Source organism: Anguilla rostrata, chromosome 4, assembly GCF_018555375.3.
Source record: "Anguilla rostrata isolate EN2019 chromosome 4, ASM1855537v3, whole genome shotgun sequence".
In the NCBI taxonomy this organism is placed as follows: domain Eukaryota; kingdom Metazoa; phylum Chordata; class Actinopteri; order Anguilliformes; family Anguillidae; genus Anguilla; species Anguilla rostrata.
In genome coordinates this window covers 46,885,906-46,892,337 of record NC_057936.1, presented here as the reverse complement: position 1 = coordinate 46,892,337, position 6,432 = coordinate 46,885,906, and positions in this window count along the sequence as shown.

The window sequence follows — 6,432 nt, the reverse complement described above, 5'->3', positions numbered from 1 at the left end:
TACTGTATACTCAGCTTTGTTGACTCCGTAATTGTACTCAAATTCAAACTTATTTATTTATTTATGTATTTATTTATTGTTTTGTGTATTGCTTTGAACAGTGTTGACATTGCACCCCAGAATACTGGCATGCTTTGGTTGAGACTTTGTGAGGATATACACAGTTGGCGCATTTTGGTGGAAGGTAGTTTTTGATGAAACTGTGCACAGCAAGGTCTGATGTTCATGGGTAACTGATATTATATTTGGAAAGGTACGTTGCTGTTGAGTTTTTCAAATGCCACAATCATTGTCCCTGTTGAGGTCTGTTGCATCAGGGTGACCTGCAGTGGATATCTAGAAAACATGTAAAATCTTGGCAAAGCAATCTGGATGGACAGATAGTGCTTCATGTGAGCGGAAAGAGAACTTTATTTAATTTGCAATTTAAACTGCACCCATATAAATATCAATTTGATGTTGCAATTTTGGGATGCCCTGGAAAATGCAAATGGGGATTATAAATTATGAAAAAAGTGTTGCAAGTGACTGCAAGTGTTCAGTCAATATGCACTTATTGTACATCGCTTTGGACATGTCCAATTGGTTGTGCGCTTCAGGCAACCTTTTCAAAACTGAATTTTAAGGACATACTTCTAGAATAGTACCAGACTCTACCCTGTCATTATGCCTGAATTCTCAGAATAATAACTCATTCCTTCAGCTAAACAAAAAGAATCTAATTAGCTTGGGCAAAGTACGTGAGAGAAGAAAATCTGAATGCAATAAGTCAACATTTGTCAATAAATCTGCTCTTTCTTCTTGATAATCATAGATTTGCCTTCACCAATATTAATTTTCCTGACTGTGTTTGTGCAGAACAAAAACATTTGCATTTATTCTTAGTCAAATCTAAGGGCAAATTTTGATTGAATCCAGACATGGATAATTTTCCTTTTCTTTTTTTTTCTTTTTTTTTTTTTTGCAAATTGATGACTTGTTATGCAAGCAAATGAGTGTCATTTGAAATTAAGAGATCAGGCTGATGAGTACAATGCTGCTGCAATACAACAATCCTGTTTGCCATGGCTTCTCTCCCAGAAATCACAGACTTTAAAGTCATAACAATCAAAGTCTAAATTTGTGCATGAAGTAGAAAATTACACTCAATACCCTTAAAATTGCACAGCAGCGTTCTAAGGTAAAAAGAAAATTTTGAGACTATTATTCAAATAACCAGCATTATCTTGGTCTTTTTCTCATAGAGTACATTTTTCTGCATTATGCTCTTATGCATTATGAATTGAAATCTACATTCCTTTCTCCAACACAAGAGAATAACAATTGATATTCAGCTTTGGGAATTTAGGCGTTACCACATAAATTTAGTTGAAAGAAGTGTGGTAATATAGCTATGATAACAGAAATGCAACTTATGCCCACTGCCCAGGGAATAAACTTTTGTTGTTTGCCAGAAATACATCTTGAAATTTCACAAAAGCACCTGTACTCTAAAGTGACACAACTGGTAATTTATATGTGAACAAATGGACTTGAGCACAAGAGACTGATAGTAGAAACTGAAAACTAATGGAAACTGTCACTAAAAAAAATTCACATACTTTACCTTATGAAAAAACAATTTGCTTGTGAGTGTATTTGCTTTGGCAGATACAGTGTGACAAATGTGTTATGTTAAACATATTCTTTCATTGTTGGGCATTAATGTAGAAATGTATTCTTCTGTGTTTTTGTCAGGTTTGCCATCCAGGAAGTTCCAATTCATCATAGCTCCCTGTGCAAACCTTGACCAATGAGGTTATGTAGTGCTTACGCAGCAATCATCCAAATAAATGTTACTAGAATGGTCATGAGGGATTGTTTCATAAAATGAATGGCAAAACAATATCATTGAATAATAATTCAGAATCAAAATATTTTTATTGTTTTTTTTAAGTAAAAGTTTACAAATATGCATATACTTAAGTTTATATGTTCATATAACATACACAGTTTTGTGTATGTGTGCATGTGTAGGTGTATGTGTGTGTGTGTGCATGCACATGGTTTCTCCCTTAAACTTAATTGGTTGCACCTCCTTTAGTGGGAATAACTACAACCAAACGCTTCCAATAATTTGATATCAGTCTTTCACATCACTGTGGAGGAATTTTAACCCAATCTTTTTTGCAGAACTGTTTTAATCCAGAGAAATTGGTAAATTTTGAGTACAAACTGCTCATTTCAGGTCCTTCCACAACATGTATTTGGTTTTAGTCAGGACTTTGACTAGGCCACTCCAAAACTTTAATTTGGATTATTTTCAGCCATTCAGATGTAGACATGCTTTTGTATATTGGATCATTGTCTTGTTGCATAATCCAATTACATGTCAGCTTCAGCTCAGGGACAGATGACCAGACATTCTCCTGAAGAATTTTGGTACAGAGCAGAATTCATGGTTCCTTCAACAATGCCAAGTTGTCCAGATCCTGAGCCAGTAAAGCACTCCCGCACCATCACACTGCCACCACAATGTTTGACTGCTGATAGGACGCATATTGTCCACAAAGTACCACTTTTGACTCATCTGTCCATAGAACATTATCCCAGCAGGGTTGGGGATCATCCAAATGTGCAAATGTGAGTTGAGCATTGATGTTTCTCGTGGTTAGCAATAGTTTTCACCTTGCTATGCTCCCATGAATACCATTTTTTCCCTGTCTCTTTTTTGTTGTGGAGTCATGAACACTGACCTTAGCTGTGGATAGAGAGTCCTGCAGTTTTTTGGATGCTCTTCTGGGATTCTTTGTGACTTTCTGGATGAGTTGTCATTGCACCTTTGAAGATATTTTGGCAGAAGATTCACCAGTGTTCTCCAGTGAGCCCCGGAGCCTTGGATTGGGTTTGTAACCCTTTCCATACTGATATCGTTCGACAACTTTTTTCTCATCTGTTCTGGAACTTCCTTTGATCGTGACTGTGGCAAAAAAGCCTGCCACAGGCCACCGAAGTGGCTTTCCACGGGGCCCTCCAGCACAGAGACACAGGGGGATGATGTTCAAGCAGTCCAGATTTATTTACAAGGGTGGCAAGATGGTACAGCCAAATGAGCAGATGTAAAACATGAAAATCATGACAGAGGCTCCCCTTGTGTGGGTGGGGATGGCAGATTTAACCTGTGCGCACTGATTGCCTCACTACGCACAGGTGCAGCCACCCCTGTTCCTGGGTCCAATCAGCCTGGCCAATTATCCAATTCCTAACCAATTAGATAACTAGCCAGGTCTAATTAGCTTGACCCAGGACAGGTGTGGCTGCTTAAACCAGCCATCCCCACACCACAGTGACATAGTGTGCTTTGTGGTGACTACTTTGCTCTGATGGTAAGGTTCAATATGAGTGAGGTTTGGATTTAAAAGGGCTGGCTGTAATCAAGCCTGGCTGTGTTCAATCGGCTGAATCTGATTATCCATTCAATCCAGTTAATTTGTTTGAGTAACTAAGGGAACAATTACTTTTTCAAATGGGTGATGTGGGTGTTTGATAACTTTTTTCAATAAATAATTTTAATTTTAAAATGTGTTTTATGTTTACTCAGTTTTTTCTTTGTCTAATATTACATTTTCCCTACAGATCTGAAACCATTCAGTGTGACAAATATGCAATAATAGGGGAAATAAGGAAGGACAATACTTATTCATAGCACTGTACATTGTTGTGAAAGTTAACTGCATGTACAAGTGGAAATTAACCCCCTTGGCTGTTTGAGTTTTGTGTTTGTCGGCGAACTCTCTGATGAAAAGCCAGGCTACTGCTCCTAGCAGCACTGTGAATTATTTATGGCTGTTCCCTGTACTTTGCTTGTCATTTCTGTATCTAGTTTGTTAATGTCACAAGGAAAAATGATCCCTGCAGGCATAATATTCTGTTGTTCTTTATTGCAACCATTGAAGTTGATAATGAAACTAGAATTTGAACACGTTAGTACCTGGTAGGGGCATGGAAATGTTTATGGTCGAGCATCAACACCCTGCTCAGAATATTACTGACTATGCTGGAGTCAGTTTGCTGGGTTTTCAAATGATATAAAACTCAAAATGTGGTGGCAGAGCTATATAATTCAGCATATTTGCTGCAATACCGCCTCCTACATCCAAATGATGGAATTACAGTTGCCATTGTCAGGGAGAATATATACCTTGAGCATTCAAGCTGTTTTGTGAATCACTCAGGCTATTAGCTAAACCATATATAGGTGGTACTTTGGCCTGGAGTTATAAGAAATATAGTACTGCACTCCTTGCCAGCAAATCATACTCACCCAACACAGCAAAATGTTAAATGTAAAATCAACTCTAGCAGAACACTTCAACAGAGTACATTTAGTCCAGATTAGACTTGTATAAACATTTTTAAAAGTTGATTAAATACTGAGAATTTTTGTGAAACTATGGATGAGATGAGATGAACTAGCCATTCCAAACGAGTTTCCTAATGAGTGCAAGCATTGTGATGTAGATGAAAATTTTCTATGAAGAAATTTGATGCAAAAAGCACAATGGTGCCTTATTTCGAACATTCATTTGCAGTGAAATTTTGCAAGTTATTGCAAACATTTTCTTTGCACTGACTTTGAATAACCTTTTATTTTATTTTACAATATTGATAGCAAAATCCATTCCAATACATAATTAGAATTGCTGTAATTTAAGTACTCTACTATAACATTTGAAATAATTATGCTTCATTTGTCAAAAAGAATATTTCAGACAATTATATGTTTTTGCTTGTTGTTGTTACTCAAAGGAATTCATTTAGCTCTTTTTACAGGGATTTTATATCTGTGGTGAATTTTGTGCATTGGAATGGTGAAAAATGGGTCTAAACAATAAGAAGTGTACAAGTTTGGTACTTTTGGAAAAATGTGTCTGTTGACAGTCTCAGGTGAGCCCTAGCTCTATGACATCATTGCTCAATATACTTTTATTCTTTTTTTTTTTATACAGTCATTTGATTTTGCATTACAATACCTGTATAGTGGCACAGTGCAGCATAATGGTTAAGAAACTGTGCTTGCAACTTCAAGGTTATAAGTTGGTTTCCTTTTGGGCAGTGCCATTGTACCCTTGAGCAAGGCACTTAACCTGAATTGCTTCACTAAATGTCAAGCTGTTTAAATGGATTGTATGAAAAGAATGTAAGTCACTGTGGATGAGAGGGTCTGCTAAATGACTATATATATATACATATATGAATGTGTAGCCTAAGAAATGAAGCAAAAACACAAATGCTATGGTTTATTGTTTCTAATTTCTGATAATTTTGTTTCTTCAGATCAAAGTGTGATTTCCTGTGTAGAGACCTCAGGGTAATCCTCCATGAGCCTCAGACAGGATCAATACACTCTACATTATTGATCTGTAGAATATACTGTATTATTCATAACTGTCTTTATTATTCATTTTTAATGAATGTAGTTTCAATTACAGGAGGCTAAATTAGCCCCAAAAGAAAATATCCTCCAAAATGCAGTGTTAGAGGAACCATTTTCCATGGTTGCCGATCAAGTGATTCTTCTCAGTGATTTTGAAGACTTATGTAGATGTGGAGAGTGGTGAGTGGCAGTAATGGTCTCGCCTTGTGTTAGACAAAGTGCCATTGATGTCAGTGTGAGCAATGTGAGAGGAGAGAAAATGAATGAGAGAAAGAGCCATCAGTAGCCCCACTATGAATCAATACTACATCACCTATAAAATCCAGAGAACATGTCTGGCATCAAGGCCTTGCGCATGTACATTTTTAAGAAATTAGTCCAAACTCCAAATGCATTGGTTGCTTTCTTTTATTACAAAGTGCTGCGTTCACCCGCACTCAAAGTTCTGACATAGTGGGGAAGCTGTGAATCACTAAAGAGTCCACAGACACTAAAGAATGACTGACCTTGAGACAGCGGCAAGGGATGCCATTGCCCTTGCGCTCCTCGGCCCAGCATGCCTAGTACTGCTGACCAGACACATAAGATATGGCTCTGTTGATTCCCATTCGAGAAATGTATTCTCAGTGTGCATTAATCATGTCAAAGTGCATGAACTTTATCCATTTGGCGGTAATTACATGATGAAACATTGTAAATTATGCTCATCAAGCTGTCGCAAGCTGCATCATTCCTGGACCTGATCCACTTACTTTGTTCCATTCACTTTATATACTGAAAATAAATTACAGATTTGTAATTTTACACATTTTTGTTCATTTCATTCATACATAGGGGATAATTTTTAAAATTAAGGCCAATGCGCATTGTCATTTGACTGAACCTGATTATGTTAAAATATTTTGTTTATATTACATTCCAATCATTTGGCAAACATGCTTATCCAGACATCACATCAGTGTTATTATCAGGGATATAAAAGTGGCATATCATAAAGAAGGTACAGAGGCCCATTT